The 21,873-nt window shown below is 49.4% G+C and overlaps 1 protein-coding gene across 1 annotated transcript in view; it reads right to left on the bottom strand.

The window, feature by feature from the left end:
• Positions 1-410: 410 nt before the first annotated feature.
• The window catches only part of Twist2 (twist family bHLH transcription factor 2), a 51,492-nt gene continuing 30,029 nt past the window's right edge, over positions 411-21,873 (bottom strand). Inside the window, exon 2 of the mRNA XM_048441740.3 lies at positions 411-1,077. The gene's annotated coding sequence lies outside the window, so the exon portion shown is untranslated. The remainder of the gene's footprint in view (positions 1,078-21,873) is intronic.

Below are 21,873 nucleotides of genomic sequence, written 5' to 3'. Positions count from 1 at the left end.
GCCACTGTGAGATGAGTAATTTCCCACCACACTCTCCCCACCATGGCTTACAGCCTTGCCACAGACACAAAAGCAATGGGACCAGCCAGTCACACACTAAAGCTTCTGAAGCCATTAGCCAAAGAGAGTATTCCGTCTTTCAAGTTGTCTCCCCGTTTTTGTTTGTTTGCTCGTTTGTCCTTCTGTTGTCACCGGGACAGAAATCAACACACTTTGGTTCGTAGGCTTAGGTCTGCCTACACTGGCGTTAACACCTGAGCACTGCTGCCTTCTAGAAAGTTCTACCACTAGCAATGTGTGGAGAATCAAATGCATGTCTCTCATCCTTGCTCGTCCCCTTCAGAGTGACAAGGTGTTTCGTTTCTGCGACCCTTTCGGGCGTAGAGATGAGAACAGAGGGGCAACGGCAGGGCTGTGCGGGCCTCTTTATTGTTCTTGGGTGTGGAGCATCATACACAGCGCGTGGCAGTCACTTAGCTGCTAAAATATCTCAATAAATAAACAAATAAGCAACATATACACTGAACGGGGACTATGAAAAATAGCTAGCTGAGCAGGCCACGGAGAGATAAAGAGCAGGAAATGTGTGAGCAAGAGTTCCAGGCTTCCTCGAAACAGTCACGGGAGGTCTGGGGTGGGAGGGGTCTTGGGTTCTTGTTCTGAGAGCCTTGGTCCAGTTTAAACAGGTTCTACAAGAATGCACTTCTGTTTTATTTAAAAATATACATTAAAAAAAGGCACTTAGAGGGAAATACAATCCAACATATCCTTACAAATGCACTCCTGAATCTAGAGCTTTCCATAAAGATCCCCCCCCAGCAAAACCAAAACCCAGGAGGAGAATCCAATGGTGAGGAGATGAGGGCACAAAAGTCACTGGCAGGTAGGCTGGTGCCCATCCCATGGGTATCTCTGAGAAGGATGTGAACCTGGGTCGCTGCCCCATGCCGTTGCTGTCCCTTCTGAACACTCAGCTGGGGCACTGGGGGCATGAGGAGCCACGAGGTTGTCCAGGTGCCAGAAGTCAGAGCCGCAGATGCATCCGGTTCCACCCTTGCCTGAGATGTGCAGGCAGGTCTGAAAGAGAAGGAGAGGGGATGAGATGTTACAGCATCTGACATTTGGGGAAGTACGACCGTTCTCTGAGGGAGCCTGGGGCTGCGGGTACGGAGAGCTGGCCCTGTATCATGTGTACCACTCTCAGATGCCACACCCTGCAGAAGCTGGACAGGTGCAGGGCCAGACCTCAGAGTTCCCAGGCCCTGGAAGGTCCACATAGCGCAGTGTTGACTGAGGTTTCTGTCCCACTCAGTCCCACAGTCATTCAGTCCCAAAGAAACACACAGAGGTCTACAGTCATCATAAACTGATTGGCCTATTAGCTCAGGCTTCTTATTAACTCTTTCTTACACCTTTTATTGGCCCATTATTCTTGTCTGTGTTAGTCACGTGGCTTGGTACCTTTCATCAGCGAGGCATTCTCATCTTGTTTCCTCTCTGATTGGGTGATGACTGCAGACTGCATCTTTCCTCTTCCCAGAATCCTACTGTTCTTGTCGCCCTGCCTCTACTTTCTGCCTGGCTACTGACCAATCAGGGATCATTAAAAATAATACAAGTGATAGGATAAAAGACTATTGTCCCACAGAAGTAGAGCACCATATTCTTCTCAGGGTCACACGCTGACCCCTGAGAGAGACGCCCACAGTGTACGAGGCTAATGGGAAGCCACTTAGGTGGTGGGCTGCCCAGAGCTAGGAGAGATGGGGTGAGGATCAGGAAAACAGACTGCTGCATGGGGGTGGGCCATCAAAGGCAGGTGGATTTCTCTTTGCAAATTCTTGGGAATTTATACTTAAACTTTATATAATTATATATAATTATCATTTATATATGAAATAATATATATTAATGAAATAAATGAAATATAAATGAAATAAATAAAATATAAATGAAATAATGGTAGAGTCCCAAGAAGTTGCATTAATGTGCAGAAAACTTCTATGAGCATCTCAACCCTTTTCCCTCAAAGTATAATCTGAGACCTAATAGTACGATAGCTTCAACATCTGTATAGGCCCGGAGTTCATTTACACACTTTTGTGCATGGTGTGGGGCATACACGCGTGTACAGGTTGAGTGGAGAAAATGTGTGTGTGTGTGTGTGTGTGTGTGATACTGTTTATGTGTAGTATGTAATGTATATAGTGTGTGTGTGGTGTGGTGGTATGGGATGTGTCTGGATAGTGTATCTGTGATGTGTGTGTATAGCGTACATGTGTTGTGTGTATAGCATGTGTGGTGTGTGATATGTGTGTAGTGTGTGATGTATATATACTGTGTGTGTGTGTGGTATGTGGTGTGTGTGTATAGTGTATGTGTGGTGTGTGTGGTGTGTATATATAGTATATATGTGGTAGATCTATGTGAGTGCATAAGATTGCGATGTATGTATGCAGTGTGTGGTATATGCTATGTGTGTATAATGTGTGTGTGGTATGTGATGTGTGTACATAGTATATGTGTGCTGTGTATAAAGTGTATACATGATGTTGCTTAGTATGTGTAGAGTGGGTATTAGTGACATACATGTTCAGTGAGGTGTGTAGTGTATATTGTGTTGTGTTTCTTGCTCCCTCGGCTGTTACTGAGTTAAAACACTCCTATCACTACAAGGTCATACAGCTGGTTTTTAAGTCCCGTGAGTCAGTGAAAATGGAGCCAATGAGGCCTGCCGCTCACTCCCGCTTACCAACTCTGTTCTGACCAGGATGTGGTGTGGGAACCTTCTGGGTGCCCCCTAGCCCAGCCTCTACTGCTGCCATTTCCTGCAGCATTCCATATGGGCAGCCCAACAGATGTCATGCTGGCCAACAGAGCTGTGTTCACGTGCCATACACCCGTGACCTGTGAGGCAACACACTTACACATGCATACATGTATACACATATGGACATACATACGGCCCTCTCTTAGTGAAGACTAGTCTGAAACCACACTGCTGGAAAGGCATGTTGTCTAGACAGGACAGAGGACAGCTCTTTGGGGAAGGAGCACCTGTGCTGGAGGGATGTCCCGTCTTTGAGGGGTCCGGTGGTCCTGACAACAGGTCTCCACCACACATCTGTGCCCACCCTGAGTTCCATGAAGATGTGCAGCGAATTGCTTAGACGCTGGACTGAGGGTCAGAATGAGAAGGGGGTGGCCACGTAGTCCAAGGTCGCATTACTGCCACGTGGTCCACAGGGGGAGGAGAAAACAGGAGCTGGTTCAAGCTGCTGTCAAGCATCAACAGCACCCTGAAAGTGTCGTGGGGGTGGGTGATGAAGTCACTAAGGGTGGGAGCAGCCAGGTCTGCTGTGGCCACAGTAGGGGCTGCATCTGACTTGTTACTGACCGTCCAGGGCAGCACACCACACTGCCACGTCTGCACTGGCTGGTGTGCAAGGGTCTCAGACATTCAGCCATATTGTTCCCAGGACCTGAACTCTGTGAGGGGCTTGTCAAAGCTCCCAAATGCTTTCCCCTGGAATCAGGACAACAATCTGGAAAGTCTAAAATAATTTTCCCTAAAATTAGGCACACACAAACACACACACACACACACACACACACACACACACACACACACGTGTGCTTGCTCGCTCCCTCTTCCTCCCTCTCTCCCTTTTTTCAAGTTCAGAGTACTCCAAATATTTAAGCCTTTTAAAGTGGTCCCGGGCAGAGAGTCAAAGGCTGCTCTATTGGAGAATGTGGTTATAATTAGATAATTAATAGGGGCGGGGGGAGAAAGCTAAATGGAAGCCTTCCTCAGTGGGAGGAAATAATTACAACAGCTTTTGATATCTGAGCTGAGCCAGCCCACCAGGGGAAGCACAGGATAGTCCATGAAAAGCACAGAATGGCAGGGGCTGTCCCAGTAGGGTACATTTTGGGTTTGACTTCATCTGCCGGAGGGGCCTGGGGCTCAGGCAGAAGCAAGTGGCAGGTTCATTAGTCTTCTTGACTGAGAGCCTCCCAGCCTAACCCCCTTGATGTCACCTTGACCCCCACATGTCTGTAGACATGGGCAAATGTAAAACATCTGGGCTCAAGATGGCCTCGCCACTGCAGGGCTACCCGGGCCCCGTGCATGGGCCTCCTGTGGCTCCCCCCGGCCCTGCCTGGCCCCAAGCAGGCTGCAGAGCTGCTACAGCTGGACTGAGAGCAGTGCCCCTGACCACTGGGTACTAAGAAATCATAAGGGCCTCGTGCTGACCAAAGGAAGGCATGCCACACTGGCTGTGAAGTGTCCATCTGCTCCATGTCTGCCCTCTCATCACCCCCCACTCTTTCTTCCTTCCCTTCCATTCCTTCCATCCATGCGCACACTCATCCACCCCCCAGCATGGCCTGAGTGTCTGGCATGTGCAAAGAATGGTGCCGGTGGCTGAAAAGGCTGAGATGAATCAGAGTGTCTGACAGCAGAAGAAACACATATATAAACTAGACACTGAAAACTGTCTCAAGGAAAGTGCAGGCCAGATGCTGCTGCAGAGGAGACTTAGCTGGACTGTCAGAAAGAGCACATAGTGTGCACAGGCAAACATACATCCATACACACAGACACTCATGCACACACATACACACATGCATGCATACACACATGCACACATGCATGCATATGCACACATAGGGAGACACACATGAATGCACACACATGCATGCATACCCATATAACCATACATGCATACACACATGCATATTCATGTGCACAGAGACATACATATATGCACACACATATACACATGCATAAACACACATATACATGTGTCATGCATACACATGCACATGCATGTATACACAGTACACACTTTCATAAACGCACATGCATACACATGCACATAATAACACATGTGCATATACACATATGTACACATGCATAAACATGTACATACATACACATAATGTATGTATATACATGTATCACACACATATATAAAGGCAGATACATACACATGTGTACACGTACACATGCATGAGTGTGTACACATGCGCACACATGCACATGCCCACATATATACATACATGAACACACATATACACACAAGCATTAGCACACATATATACACATTCATACATATGCTCATACACACATGCTTGTTCACACACGCACACACACATATATACACACATGTATAAAAACACACATGCATGCATACACACACACATAAGCATACAACACATTTGGGTTTCTCATGTGGTGCCCCCAGAGGTGGAAGAGGAAGTGACCCCAGAAACACAGGTGTGGCCATCATCTACAGCAGGAAGAAGCCCAGGGTTAAGGTATTAAGTGACCCCTTTGCCCCTAGAATGAGAAAAGGATGACCTTTGCTCCACTGGACCTTAAGGCCTTTCAGTTTGTTCGAATGGGTCAGCCCCTGCCAGTCTGCTCCTGCTGTCCTGCTTTCTGTATCTTATACTGACACCCTGCTATCCCTAAAGCCAAGTGGTGGGCTGGGTAGGAGTCAGCTGGATTAGAAACTGGGGATGGCATCAGTGTACATGGGCCCCATTGTTTACCCCACTTGGGGAGCACTTGGGATCCTAGAGAATCCTGTCTTCCAGTTTGGGGTCCTTTCTATTCTGGATGAGTCTGGACACAACTTCTGAGCTGCCCATACCAACCACCACTGGGGTGGTTGAAGAGAGACAGGAAATAGCATCATCAATCAGGAGTCCCTAAACGATCGGAGAAGACACGTAATGCACACTGGGTCAAGAGCAGAGACGTCCATGAGGAGCAGACACGAAGAGGCCCCAGGGAAGGAGGCGGTCTGCTCTGAAAGAGAAAGAGCAGGTTCAAAACTATCAAAAAAGACTCTCGGGAGCTGGGTGGTGGTGGCACATGCGTTTAATCCAAAGACTTGGGAGGCAGAGGCAGACGGATCTCTGTGAGTTCAAGACCATCCTGGCCTACAGAGTGAGTTCCAGAACAGCTAGGACTGTTACACAGAGAAACATTTCACCCCTAAGCTTTCTGGAGCTTCCAAGGGTCTTTTTTTTTCTCTCTTTGAAGACAGGAAGTGGTTTTAATCCAGGAGGCAATGAATGAGAAAGTAGACATTGAGGAGCGAGTCCTGAGGTCAGACACTTCTGGGGAGCCCCCTATCCTGAGATGGGTGTCAGCCATTAAGGAGAGAGATGAGGAATATCCACTCAGTCAAAGTCTTCAGATTAAAGGGGGACTTGGATCTGGAAAGAAAGGGGGACCATGCCAACAACGAAATTTCTGGATTCTGGGATGAAGAAAAACCTATAGGAGTTCAGACCCAAAAAGGAACAAGACCAGTCAGACTCACAGTGGCTTCCCACTGTGTCTCCTACCAGACAACGATTCTTTAAGTCCAGTCTTGATGGGAAAAGTGGGCACCAGGGAGACTGGAAGTCCCAGCTATGGGACTGACGGGACCTTGCTTGGGTGTCCAGTTTCTGCCTCCACAAGTGTGACAAGAGACAGTATAGGTACCCCTACTGCCAAATGAAGGGCAAGAAAGAGGGGGGACCTGCAGAGTCACTGTGGACTGGGCTGGGAGTATGACAGGCTCTGGAGCTGCCTCTTAGGTTGGGATCCCTTTGGATGCTGGTAACACTGATTGTGTCTTCGCGAGGTTGCAGCGGGAAATGCCACGAGCAGGTGCTTGGGCTGGGTGGTCCATCTGTGAGCTGTCTCCGCCTCCACTAGAGTACTGCCCAGGTTGCCCTGAAATTTGCAAGCTTCCTGCATCCCAAGTGCTGGGATTACAAGTGTGAGCCACTATTCCCAGAAGGTCAGTCCCTAATTGCTGCAAGGCTTTATCTAACAAACCCAGCGGGGGATGGGGGAGAACCTCAGGAACCCAGAATGGACCGACGACTAACTGCCAGCTAAAATGCCCATTTATCAAAAGTCTGTATGGATCCATGTGAACAACTAAACTCGGCTCACAGTGGATTTAATGGAAGGCAAAGGACAGTAGTTTCTACCTTTGTGACTTCAACTATTTCCGAATGTAAGCAAGAGGGAACATTTCCTGTTTTTTTTTAAACTCATGTCTATTAATTTTAGAGTCTAAATTTTTGTTTTTGTTTTTGTTTTTCGAGACAGGTTTCTCTGTAGCTTTGGAGCCTGTCCTGGAACTAGCTCTTGTAGACCAGGCTGGCCTTGAACTCACAGAGATCCACCTGCCTCTGCCTCCCGAGTGCTGGGATTAAAAACGTGTGCCACCATTGCCCAGCCTTAGAGTCTAATTTTTACAGCCATTTTAGGTTGATAGCATGGAGATTTCTCATCTATGCTCTGTACTCATTCAATTACAGCCACCCTGCCACAAAACGTCAAACTCAGTTGGATACCAGCACAATGGTCCAAGACCTGAAGGATGGAACGTTCATCCAGCATCTGAATTAAAAACCCTAAGGCATCAGCAAACCAAGTTGGACTTTGGTTGCTTTGGTTAATGTTGAAGGTAGAGTCTCAGCACATAGACCAGGCTGGCCTTGAACTCTCAGTCCTCCTGCCTCAGACTTCAAAAAGGTAGGATTACAAGTGCTGGCCTCAGCAATACTTTTAAGAATCAATTCCAAATGACCAAAAAATGTTAAATTTATGGATTCACAACAGATGGCAAGCTACAGGGAACCTGGGGAAGGAGGGACAGTGAAAATCCCTACATCAAGGTCAGGGTGACAGGTGACGGGTCGACAGCTAGATCCTGGGCTGAACCCCAGCATCTACTCAAGAGTGGGGAGGCCTGGGGAGTGCGGTTCACCCTCTCTGGGCGAACAGACTAAGCAGGAGTAGTGATCGGCTTTACTGTCTGGGAGCTCTGAGGGTCACGGGGACATTTCCTGCCAGTGCTCGAGCTGGTCGTGTTACCATGATGGTGACAGTCTAGAGGGGAGGAGGCTCTTTCCTTCCCTAGCTGGGAGCCTGCTCCAGATGTGGCTGTTTGAATGAGAAGGGCTCCTGTATTTGACCCTTAGTGCTCCCCCCATTGGTGGAACTGTTTGGATTAGGAGGTGTGGTCTTGTTGGAGAAGGTGTCACTGGGGGTGGGCTTTGAGGTTTCAAAAACCCATGCCAGGTCCAGTCTCTCTCTTCCTCCACCTCCATTCTCTCCCCTTCCTCCCCTCCCCTTCTGCATCTCCTTCTCTGCCTACTGCTTGGGGGATCAGGATGTAAAACTCTCAGCTACTGCTCCAATGCGATGCCGGGTCTGCTTCCTGCCAAGATCACCGTGGACTAGGAAGCTGTAAACACGTTCCCAGATAAACGCTTTCTGCTAAGGCCCTAGTGCTTCATCGCAGCCATAGATCAGTAACCAAGACACTTGCCAAGAGCACCTGACTTGCACTTAGTTGCTGTTGAGGGAAGGGGGAGACACAGTGAAGAGACCAGAGAGGACCTAGCAGCCCACAGAGCTTAGAACAGGGCCTCCCACCATGCCCGGTGATCAGCGTCTTCCTACTGCAGGAGAATTTTACTAGGCCAGTGGCAGCTTCACGCTTGGACAGGGGGCAGGGAACGCAAGTCCTATCTGCTGGTCTCATCCTCCATACTGTAGGGAGACAAAGGAGCTGCAGAGTACTGAAGGTACTACAGAAGGACGGAAGGATGGAAGAACTGTTGGTGAAGACCAGACTGACGTTATTAGGCTGAGAGAAGACACTGCTGACTCCGCCCTCAAGCCAGCTCCCTTCCCTACCACCTGAGGGGGCCTCTAAGACCCCGAGACCAGGTCTGTGCTGGCACTGTCACATGTGGTGCGCCTTCTCAAAGCTGGCCGCCAGAGCGCTTTTCCCACCTTGACAGAGAGGTGGAAGGAGCCCTGGGTAAGAGGAACCACCCCTCCCCCATCAAGCAGCTGCAGGCCTCAGGCTGGCACACCAGATCCGTAGTGAGTCTGCTCGACCGGGGAGCCTGTCAGCTGTCATTTGGGGTCCCAGACCCCACCTGCAGAGATCAAAATCTCCACCTCTTCTAGGCTGCTTCTGAGCATGCGGAGTTGGCCGTTCATATCCAGTAGCAGCCTAGCTCTGTTCAGAGGTAAACGGAGACTGAGACAGCCCATGTCACACAGGTTAGACTGAGACAGCCCGCACTACAGGAAAGGTTAGAGTAGTTGCAGAAGCAAGGACGTGGGCATTTTTCTGTTCCTTGTCTGGTCCTGGCCCCACTGTGGCCCCCAACCTAAGATTGTGCCAGCCAGTTTCAAGGATCCCAGACATAGAGGCCATGGGTTTCTCAGGACAGCCTCACGTGGGCCATGCAGTGGACACTGCTGGCCACCCTGAGGGATCATTTCATCTGAAATGGCATGCACTGAGATGCTGGAGATAAGCCCGGAGTCACCTCCCTTAGCTGAAAGGCTTCATTCCCCACTGGGTAAGAACTTCAAGGAGAGCCCTGGGCCTCTGAGGGGGAACCAGCTCTGGGCAGCCTCAGGCTTGCTGCCAGCCCCAAGCTCCACACACACTCACCCCTGTCACTGCCTCCTCCAGAAAGCTGTCCTTTTGACAAATGCCTGCGCACAGCCAGGGAGGAAGCAGCGTGTTTTGCTTCTAACAGTAGAATCTTCTTCCATTCCAGATCCTCACAGTCAACTCAGTTGAGAGCAAGGCTGGGTAGGTCAGAGACAGCAAATAATGATGGACAAACAGGCTACCTCTCAAGAGCCGCAAGCCACATTAACCTGGATCCTTAGGGCTCTGGCAAGTCAGGAGGAATGATCCAGCTCCCTTGCTGGATGCTGGGTACTAGGAACTGGGTGCCAGGTGCTGGGTGGGAGTGACCAGTGGAGATTTAGAGGATAAATGTGGGGTGTGTAAGAGTTGGGCCTCCTTTCTTCCCAGACAATATGTCTTCCTACTCGTACCTCTGAGTGCTCTCTGGGTGACTTGGGTGGCTGGGAGGTCATATGGGTAGAGCATAGAGCCCCAAGACTGGCCTTGAAAACCTGGCCCACCACCGATCTGAGTGAGCTTCTGAAAGAGACCATGGGAGGAGTTTGAAGATGGGGGTGGGGGGCACTTTTCGGGATGAAGGATGTCCGTGGGGCCACGGAGCGGGGACAGAGACAGGCTGTTCTTTCTCTGAGGCAAATGAAAATTGCAAAGCAATGGGCCTTCTGGGATTCATTTGTTTTTATAGTTTCCTCTGGGTGGCTGTGCCCGGGCCCCTCGCAGGAGGTTCCTACCCTTCAAAGGGCTATTGTAGCCCTCGCCTACCTGAAGCAGCGGCTGTGTGGTCTCCTTTGTGGGCTCCTGGAGAGCTGGGCCAGAACTCAGCTGTGTATCTCATCAGATAATGAGGAGACTGTGACACTAGCCACGCGCTCAGCAAAGGTGGCCAGACCAGAGTCGGGGAGCTGCACTGATAGAGGAGGGGGGTCTTTTAACTCTCTACGATGTGACACTTCTCTACCGCCATGGGTCGTTAACCCATGGGTGACATCGCATCTCCTCCTGCCTGCATGAAGCTCCCAGAGTCCCGGGAGGATGACAATCTCCAAAACCCTCCCAGGTTCAGGGTGGGGCTCAGAAATATGTGTGCCATGTTGGGACTGGCTGCTCTGGTTCTGCTTCAAATGGGGTGGCCTTGGGCAGGGTCATCCCAGTGCACCTATGATGGTGAAGGTTCTGTGTATTTTGAAGATCTCTGGGAGACAATATCCTGGCACCCTTGAGCCCACACAGGAGAGTCATTTGCAGGAAGAATTAAGGGGAAGGTGGACATAGGTGGCCAGACAGGTCTTCCCCGCCTCTTCTCTCTCTTTAGCACCATGACCGTGCATGCATATGGCCTGAGTTTGCCACGTGTGACAAACGGGACCCCCACCATTTCTCTCATTCCCGCTTTCCCTCACACTCACTTTCTCATTGGACTTGACTCCCTCCTCCAGGAACTCCAGGCTGACTTTTTGGAATGGCCAGACCACATGGTCCAAAAACAACCAGAGAAGCTGGCGTCTATCCCAGTGTCACTGCGCAACCATTCTCTAGCCGCCACCGACTGATGACCCCACGTCCCAGGAGCTCGTCCCGTCCCTCTGGTGGGAGCTGCCACATCCCCCTGTTTTACTGGCAGCCTCCTGCTCGGTGACACCTGACTTTTCTTCCTCAGAGGCCAATGAGAGGCTGCAAAGGGGGGCATTCCTCAGCCTCAGAACCCCAGTGAGTCAGATCACCAGAGAGGAGTTGACCCCTTTCCAAGCCCCGTGGCTTCCACATCCAGGAACGACTTCACCAGTGACTTATGACTTCCTCAGATGTCACAGAATCAGCTCCCACATAAAGCCCAGGGGAGAGAAAGGAGGATGAAAAACGGCCCCATCCCAGTCTGGTGGGGACAGAGACTCCTTCAGGGACCATCTAGTCAAACATTGTCATCACAGAGACAGAGAGAACACGGGACACAGGTGGGCTAGGACGGGCAGCCAGAACACAAGCCTTGGCCGGAAACACTATTTCACAAGCAAGGCGCCTGACACGTAAGCGCAAACTCTGGGGCGTTAACTGAGCAAATGCATTCAAGGGGAGCCAAAGAACACCTGCTCGCCCCCTGCGGCAGCACCAGCTCAACAGAATCTGAAGGACGGCTGTCTGCATGCAACATGCAGAGATGACCACAGCTGGGACCGTGCTGAACCAGCTCGCTGCGCACTTGGGGGACAGACAGTACAGCAAATTACAGCAAACATACCGTGAGCATCCTAACGAAACAGGCATGTAAGTCCACTCAGGACTGTAGTGCTGTGGTATGGAGCACAGTCAATACACATTCCAGACACAGTTGCAGGGGAACACGGCAAGGTCTTGAAAATCCACAGCACTACCTGAAGATGGGGCAAGAAGGGCCCAGAAAGAGAAATGAGGTCCAGCCAAGCAGGCAAGGGTGAGGATCTGGGGTGAGCCAATATCACTTTGGTGAGGGGCCAGAGAGACATGGGATCCTATATAACACCATGGAGATGGAGGTGAGTGTTGCAGGCATGGACGTATTTGATATGCGTTGTTGAGTTAAGTCTGGTCAGAAGACATGTACCCCAGTGACGAGAGATTCCTCAATGGCCCAGAAGATTGGGGATACAGACTCAACCAGGTCAGTGGCGAGTCACAGAGGCCACACTGATTTGCTCACACAGACCCAAGAGTAGATCAGCTTCCAAAGGAGGTCCTCAGAAGAGAGAAATACAACCATCCATGTGAAATCTGGGTAACTTGCTGTACTAGGATTTGAACCTGGGTCTCTGGGGTCCAATGCTGCAGCTTTATGCTTCCTGCCTATAATAGAACTCACAGAGCAAGCTGAGAAAAGGGTCTGGGAAGGAGCATTCCTGTAGGAGGTAAAGTGGGAACCTACTGCAAGAGGCATCCAAGCAGGCAGGTAGTAGCCCCTTCTGTCCAGAGGGCTGGACCCGCAGCACAAAACAAAGAAGGACCAAAGGCTGGACTGTAAGAGCGGGAGAGAGGAACGGAGAGGGGGAGATGACTTAGGAACAGTCTGAATGGGTACAACAGAGAATGTATCTGGACCTTGGTGGCTGACAGCTTGGTCTTCTTTCTGTGTCAAGCCCCGTGCTTTGTTTGGCTGAAGGCATGCGACACTCTCACCAAGCAGATGTTTGGGGTCCACATTTTAACCTGAGCCCCCACCCCCAAGGTTCTGCAAGTCCATGCACTGTCCCATTCGCCAAGTGGAGGAGCAAAAGGCAGGGAGGCAGAAGCCGGTGTCCAGCAAGCCTCGCACAGTGCTCAGAGACACGAGCCAGGAGAGCTGGGGAAAGGCTCTGTGGTTGTCTCCCTGGGCAAATGCCCTGTCACCTCACACCACTTGCATGAAGTGGAGACATCCAGACAAATGTTCATAATTGCTAAGTATTAATTAATATTCCTGAATTAAACTCCCATGTTCATAAGTGCTGAGCGACTGAAATGAGTTTTATGCATTGATTTAGTTTTCCAAGTGTTGTTTAAATAGGGAAACAATGACCCTGTATTTTCCTAAACAGTGAATCTTTTCATGAGTAGAAAGTGACAAGAATGGATGATAGCACATTTGTATGCATCTCTGGTCCTATTTCTAGAGAAGAAAGCCTCGGTGGGAACCAATTATGGCTATGGGATGCAGGACGATCCTGGTTTCTAGAACTCTGGGAATCAAGGTGAGAGCCATGGGAACCATGGACCTAGTAACATCAAGCAAGGCACCCTATGTCCTTAGTGTCAGTTCCTGGAACACTCACCTGACTCTGTGGGTTTGGCTTTCAGGGCAATCACTTCTCAAAGAACTGGAGACATGGCTCCAAGGGTGACAGGTACCCTACGGACCCAGCAAATGACTTACTTGGTGGTTTTGCCTCTCTGGTCCATGGGGAGATCACATTGGCTTTTGCCCAGGATATCCAACTTCCTTCCTACAGCATCTCCATCAGTGTTTCCTCTGTATATCTTACCTGATGGCATGCATAAGGGTGGGACCATCCTCCCTGGGGCCTCCATGGAGACACAGGCTGAGTCGGGCTCACTTCCATATAGGGATCTCTCCACTCCTACATGCCAATACCTCAGGGACAGGTTGGGGTGTCTTTCTCTTTCTCTCTCTCTCTCTCTGCAATCCTTGTCTCGTCTGTAAAATGGGCAGTGCAACCTTCCCTGAAGCCGAGGAGAAGACACCTCGCACGTGACTAATGTCACTACAGGTTAAGAGCTCTGTAGGACCCATGAGTCCCAGGGCAACTGCTAACAAATGAGGCCACCAGCCCATGAAGGAGGAGGGCTGCCCCAGGACACATACGCTGGCTTCTCTGGGACTCTAGGTACCTGTTCCTCCAAGGTGCCGTAATACCAGAGACCACAAACATCTGAGTACCAGCAGAATTTTCCCTGGAGGCCATCACATAATAGCAAACATTGACTACACAAAACAAGCAGAGCATTTGCTCTTGGTCGAGAAAGCAAGGACCGAGGGGGAGAGGTTGTCGAAGAACAGACCATAGGACTTTCATGCCTTGGTATCACACAGAAGTGACATATAGAATCATCCTTGTGTGTCCCAGCACGTGTGATTCCCTCACGAGAAATGGAACGGTATTTGCAGAGTGCCCACACATCCTCCTGTAGACTTCAGCAAAAGAGGTTTCTATGCTTTGACCAAAAAATGTCAATAGACTTTACATCATGTCTTGATGGCATAGAAGCCCTACCATAATGGGACTGCTATGTATGTGATTGCTAATGCTACGTGGACAGGCAAAATCACTTTCAAATGTTTCCAATCCTAGATTGGTAGAATTTATTTATAGGCAATATGCACATATGCATATGTACGAATATATATCTGTGTGTATGTGTGTATTACATGTACAAATATATATATATGTGTATGTGTGTATTGCATGTGTAAACTCATATATATGAAACACCATGTGTAAAGGCATATGCACACACATGCATGCATACACATACATAAACATGCACACACATGCAAATACACATTCACATATACACACTCACACATGTACACATATAGGCTTATATATACATGCATGGTACACATACACACACACACACACACACACATACACACACACACATACACTGACACATTTCTTCTCTAAAAAGGGTAACTTGTACCTCGTTTGCTCTAGTCATTATTTACTGAGCTCATGGGTTGGGGCAAGAACTTGAAACTCTCGTGGTCCCGACTAGTTCACCACCAGGAAGTCATTGTGAATGCCGGAACCTGAATCAGTCAGTCAGACCCAGGGCCTTTTCTTGGCTGGCTTCCGCATCACTCCCATCTCTGTCCCTCTGGGAGAGACATCCACAGGTCTGCTGACACTGGGAAAGTGGGGTGTGTGGACATGTCCAAGGAGAGCAGTTTTTTTGAGGAGCATAAGTGGCCATTGAATGTCTAAGACCCCCTCCAGTTTCTTTGTCTCTGATGGTCTTGGCCTGGAAAGTCATTTATGGGACTCTTAGATCCACAACCATGTCCTCACATTTTTTTTTGTCCTATTGAGAGAGACAATATTCTTAAATTTGGAAGCCTGGGGTGACTTTTATCAGAATGACAGCAAAGCTCAGAGCCTGAAATACCAAACACAATCTTGGAAGCAACAGAGCTGAGGCATTACCTGCGGTCTCCAAATGTTTGCTACAAACTGCACAAGAAAACCAGGGCTGCTCTATGTCAGAACCAACCCTGTCCTAACTCCCTATTAAAAGCTTTTAATTAAGAGCTGAACTCCGTATTAACATTCTATAGTCAATTCTTTTGCCAAGACGGATCCCATGAATATGCAAAATGGTTTTAATGTCGATTTTATAAGCAAGTTCAGCCATCTACTCTAAGGCCTTGATCCAAAAATTCACCTTCCCTCCCAGGTTCTCTTTAATCAAGCTCGGTCAGTAAGTAGATGTGATGCAGATGTCCTGTGTGGCTTTGAAGCATTCAGGTTGAATTCACTTTAAACAAAACACTGCCCCGCAATCAAATAAAAACGGATGAAAGTAAACCAAGAGGGGGGAAAAGATCAACAAAACCCTCACCCGAGGCAGGACTCTGAAAATAAGGTAATAAATCTGTACCACAGATAAAAACTTAAAATAATACTTATGGAAAGTGCAAGACGGCTTTTCTGCCTTCTAATCTTGTGACTTTAAGGAAATCTGATCTCTCCGAGCCACGTCCAGGGCTCACATGAAGTCCTGGCCAAACCCTGGCACGATCTGATCATTTGTGGAAACCGGAGTAAGAAGTGCTTTCCACAGCTGAGCGCTTGGGGCGTGGATCTTAAAAGGCTCATTTTATCCATCTCTTCTGGAGGACCCGCATCTCACAACGCGAGCATCTCACAAAGCGTGCGTACTGACAAGATTTTTCAGGAAGACGTGGGAGACAGCAATGCATTCTGGGATTGCTTTCCCTCTCAGCAGTGCGGTTCTGTCAGAGTGCGTTAGGCCTCCCTGCAACAACAGACAAGCCCTTGAATCGCGAGGTTTAGTGGGACATTCTTTCTATTCTGGCTGATTGGGGTTGGCGTGGCTTGGCTCTCTCTCCACAGTCAGGGTGGGGCTCAGGCTGCACTTCAGTATCGTATGGGCTTCACCGTGCGTCATTTTCAGGAACTTGGGACAGCAAGAGACGTTAGACTGACACATGCCAGTTCCTCCGTGCTTTAACCAGGATACACCAGCACCACTTCCTCCCGAGGCTCATTGGTTGGAACCAGTCACATGGCCCCACCCAACATCAAGGGGATCCAGGAAGTCTGAAGAAATTCAACTTGTGGGTGTTCCATGGAATCTACAAGTGCTAAGTTTCAAACGCAGGTCTGTGTCAAACAGAAAATAATTTATAGACAGAATTTGAGGCACTGTCAAACTTAAGCAGAGGTTCTCAACCTGTGGGTTGCAAGCCCTTTCGGAGAGACATAACACATAGCCTGCGTATCAGATCTTTACATTATGATTCATAACAGTAGCAAAATTACACTGATGAAGCAGCAATGAAATAATTTTATGGTTGGATGTCATTGCAACATGAGGAAATGAGGGGCACATGCGTGAGGAAGGTTAAGAACCACCGACTTAGAGACCCACATTGGAGCACTGGACTGAGCCCCCCAAGGTCCAAATGAGAAGCAGAAGGAGGGAGAACATGAAAAAGGAAATCAGGACCGCGAGGGGTGCATTCACCCACTGACACAAGGGGACTGATCGAATGAGAGCTCACCAAGGCCAGCTGGACTGGGACTGAACGAGCATGTGATCAAACCGGATTCTCTGAATGTGGCTGACATGGGGGCTGACTGAGAAGCCATTTACAATGGCACTGGGTCTTGTTTTGTCTGCGTGTACTGGCTGTTTGGGATCCTAGTCTGTTTGGATGCTCACCTTCCTAGACCTGGAGGGAGGGGGGAGGAACTTGAACTTCCCACAGGGCAGAAAACCCTGACTGCTCTTTGGACTGGAGACGGAGGAGGAGAGGGAGTGGGGGGAGGGGAGAGGGAGTGGGAGGAATGGGAGGGTATGGGGAGGAGGGGAGGAAGTGAAAATTTTTATAAACAAACTAATTAATTAATTAAAAAAATAAAAATAAATAAAAAATAAAAAATAAAAAAAGAACCACCGACTTAGAGAAACCTCCACCTTGTGCCCGGATTTGATGCCTGCAAACTCATACGGTCAAATCATGTCTGGGTGAGCCCCAGGTGTCAAGAGAGGTGTGGCAGAAGGACGCTTACTGAACCCTGAAAAAACTTCATTATTAAAACCTTCATGAGAATTATGTGATAATGCAGGCAAAAAATCTCAGAAAGACGGCACAGTGACATCTCTGTTTTGTTAATCTTTTCTTTTTCCTTTTTTCTCAGTTTTAAATCAGCTCTTTGCAAATTTTATACAAATTTTGATCATATTCACAACTTCCCCAAGCTCCTCCCACACGCACCCTCTTTCCCTACCCATCCAGCATTATGTCTTAAAAAAAAATTAAAAAAAAAAAACAGCTCATTGAGTCTAATTCATGTTGCCCAATCGTCTTGGATTTGTGGCTATCCCTGAGCATGGTCAAACTGCCACAGGCCATATCTTTCAAAAAGAAAAAAAACCAAAAACCAAAAAACAAACAAACAAACAAACAAAAACGACCCTACCAACCCTGTCAACGGCCCATACGTCCTGAGCAAGGGACGTGACTTCCTTCGTGTGCTCCTCACCTCTCCGCACTGGGAGTCTGGCTTGGCGTCCATCTGTGCAGGCTAATCGACAGGCAGAGCAGTAAGTCATTAAAAGTGGGTTTACTACCATGTCTGTTTAGCAGAATCACAGGGGGAGGCTCTCCCAGAGGGTCCATGACCTCTCTAGTCATGGGTTCTTTGCTTTCTAACAGTGCCATGTATGGGTTGCGATGGTGTGGGACTCTTCAGGCTTCACCCCTGCTTCATCAAGATGCTGGGGAAGAGTGGAAGAAGAGCAGACAGCAGGTACAGCTGGGCTGGGAGGTCCTCCCTCTGTGTTCTCTCCATCCTCAGGGGATGGCTCACCTGTGTCCACCCAAGATGACGTTGGTGTCACTGTGTGACTTCAGGAGGCTTATTCTGGTTGGAAAGCTCTGGTCATTGTTCATAGGCCCAGGCTTTGATGAACAGGTCTCTTTTGTCCATGCACAAAAATTACAATTAGCTTGAATGAATTAGCCTTGTTGTGCTGAATTTCTCATGTCCCTGACACCTCCTCCTTAGATAGACAGCTATGGGATATTCAAGCATGTTCTGAGATTCCCTGACATAATCACTCCATTCCAAATATTCCAGGGCAATAACAGCAGAAGCCAGATTTCTCTCCTTGGTCACTGCTGCGGTAGTGGAGTTTTGGTGTCTTGACTAGTATGGCCCCCCATAGACTCATGTGTTTGAATGTTTGACCAATATAAAGTGGTACTATTAGGAGGTGTGGCCTTGTTGGAGGAGGTGTGTCACTGTGGGGTGGACTTTGAGGTTTAATATGCTCAAACTATGCCCAGGATGGGATACAGTTCACTTCCTGTTATCTACAGATCAAGATACAGAACTCTCAGCTCCTCTCTGGCACCATGTCTGTCTGCATGATACCTTGCTTCCCAAAATGATGATAATGAACCAAACCTTGGAAACCATAAGGAAGCCCCAAGTAAATGTTTTCCTTTATAAGAGTTGCCAGTCAGGGTGTCTCTTCACAGCAACCTGAGACCGGGGTGAGGCTGCGGAAACAGTGTTGGGGATTTCTGTGTGACTATTCTTACTGGCGTCAGGGCACAAATGCTCACCTCTTCTCCCCTCGCATCCCTACTCCCCCTTCCCTGCCAACCTGAGGCACTGGCCAAATAGTCATCACACTAGCATGGAGTCTCACAGACACCTCCCACCCCTGTCAACCAGAAGACAGCCCAGAAGCATGCTGGGATGAGGGACAAGGTGAGCTCATGATGGGGAGAGAGAGCAGCGCAGCCGTCGGTTCTCCTCACTTGAGCGTCTACAGCGTCTGAGAATTAGAATTCCCCTGCAAGTCTTGGACCGAGAGCAGAGAACCGCGGATGGCACTTTAATTATCTGGAAGATCTGAAAAGAAAACACTGTCTCCCTCAATGGTCTACCTGGAGTTTGGGGTGGCAGAATTGGGTGGTTGGAGACACACTTAGCCCTGGGGAGAGCTCAGCCAGAGGCGCTGCAGTCACTGGTCCATAGTGCCACTCCATTCTCAGCCTGGAACACAGTCACAGACGAAGGTCTGGACAGGCGTTAGAATGCGGGCGCCGTTCTGTTGGGTTAGGCTAAAGCTCACTACATGGTTGTCTTCATGGAGAAACGCCCAATGATGTGACTTTTAGACTGAAACCCAAGTATGGTTTTAAGAACCACAGATCAACCCCTTCTGTGACACAATCCCAGGGCTCACCACACTGCTCCCCCCCACTTCCCCGGAGCCCTCGGTGTGGTTCATGGCATGGCTTGCTGGATTCCCAGGGACCCCGGCAGTGAGTCCACAGCACCATTCTTGACGACACTGATGGAATCTAAACCGGTACCAAACCCCAAAGGCAACGGCGAGGCATGATACATAGACCTGGATACCTACATGTTGTGCAAGCAGGAGATGGTCAAAGCACTGGGAGGTGAGAAGTGAGCCAGTCATAGGTACTAATCTCCAGCCTTTACTGAGGTGGCTCTAAAGCTACAGAGGCCATATCTCCATTCTCCTCCATTCACTGCATGAAGCAGGCCAAGTCGGCTAGCAGTTATCAGCGAGGAGGTACCACGTAAATCCCTAGAAGTGGCCACGAGCTACAAGAGCTGTACTCCTGACTCTGTAGAGCCCTGCCATGGCCCAGGACCTAGAACCAGAGATGCGAGGCAGGAATTGGGCACTGCTCTGAAGACCAAGCCAGAGAGACCTAGAGAGAGGGCATGGCCTGGCTAGGATGGCTTAACCTCTGCCCATCTGCATGATTTGGGCAGGATCTTCAGACTTCCAGGAGCAAAGAGTAAGGAAATGTGGTTCCCAGGGAAGTTGTGCCTCCAAGCACATCTACATTGTAAATGAATGGCAGACAAGCTCCTGTCTTCTCTTGGCCTCCACCTTTACTGTCTCCAGAGAGCTAGATGGACCTGCTAAGTGATAGATGTGGGGGAAAACATGCTATCTGCAGCTCACACACAGGGCTCCTCCTCAGGGAGGACTGAGCAGTCTGCTGAGAACCCAGTTCATTTCGCTCTTTGCGAGCACTGGGGGAAGGGGCCCTTCTTATCAGGGGACATTTCTGTTATCTTAGTCACATATCAAACACCCAAACAGACAGAAGGAACTGTCCATTCCCTGCCCCCAGCTTTGCCCTGGGGCCTGTGCAATGGAACCACAACCTTTAAGTCGGCTCATGAGTCATTCCAGGCCTAGAATCTTGTTTTGCACTTAACCCTCAGCATCCTTAGCACGGCTAGGGAGCCAGCTTTGAAGGTCTGTATGAATGCCAGGTAAAACACAGGGGAGTCCCTGGGCTGGGTGGGACCTCCCACCCCTCCATCTGGGATGGGGCACAGGATCTCACTTGCAGCATGAGGCAAGCAGGCCTGAAGGTGGCCCTGGGTAGCAGGACCCCAAGGCAGTGATGAGGAGGCACAGGAAGGCCCCACATCCTCCCCCAAGCACTGTTGGTATCCACAGTACCTTCCTTCTAGGGAGGAGCTAGGCTGCCCAGCTTCACCCTAAGACTCCCCGAAAGGAGGGAAGTGGCTGGGAGGGTGTCAGATAAACAGGGTGGTGGAGGGAGGGGCTGAAGGCCATTAATGCTGGGTGAGGCAGACCAAAACCAGAGCTGGCAGCCTTATCGGCTGTTAGTCACCGGAGTCCTGAAGAGGCAAAAGCCCCAGTTCTGCGCATCTCACAGCTGGGAAGGCAGAAGCAAGCCCCTCTACTGCCTCGCAAGGCGGAGCATCCCCGTCCTTCCCCAGGGCCCTCTCTAATGCCCATGGAACCAGGAATACATCTTATCCAGCTCCCTCAGTGGGCTTCAAACTCCTCCCCAGCCAGGCCTCTAGAAAATTATTTGTTTCAAGTGCTAAATGTTTTCCCTGATATGTCTTCAAAATCCCACACCTTCTGGCTCTGCTGGAATTAGGGACGAGGGGTGCTGAAAGCCGCTGGGCAATCTCTGCCTCGCAGTGCATACAGCTCTGCGTCCTCTATCCTCTCGCGCTTCCCACTCTGTCTTTTCTCGCCTGATTTTTCCTGTTTAATGTCAAGTAAGCCAGCCTGGCTCCTCAGGGACCCGCAGCTGCAGAAGCAAGCAGGAGTGGATTTTAAATCAGCAGAGAATTTTAGAAGTGAGTCAAATGGAAAAAAGAGCTGGTATGTGACCCTGGGGCTCTGCTGCTCCCACCAAGTGCAACGCACCCACCCTGTATATCGATGCCCTGCGTGCACGGATCTTGGTGTGCAAAGAGCTCGGTGTGTGCAAAACTCCCACTGTGGGCATGGAGTCCTGTGGACACAGCTCCTACTGTGTGCACACATCCTTGTGTGTATGGATCCTCATGTGTTCATGACTCTCACTATGTGCATTGATTTCTATATGTGCATGAATCTCCCCATGCACAGATTCCCACGTGTGCACAGCTCCCGTTACACAGATCCTTGTCTTTGTAAAGCTCCTAATGTATGAATGGATCCCCATTATATACAGCTCTTACTGTGTGCACAGATCCACATCTGTCCATAGTTTATTGTGCATTGCTCCCTAGGTCTATTCACATTGCCTTCGTGTGTATATAGATACATGTGTGCAGAACTTCTAGTGTGCATGAATTCCCCTATA

Source organism: Myodes glareolus, chromosome 1, assembly GCF_982192425.1.
Source record: "Myodes glareolus chromosome 1, mMyoGla1.1, whole genome shotgun sequence".
Classification (NCBI taxonomy): domain Eukaryota; kingdom Metazoa; phylum Chordata; class Mammalia; order Rodentia; family Cricetidae; genus Myodes; species Myodes glareolus.
This window is presented reverse-complemented; position numbering and strand designations above follow the sequence as displayed.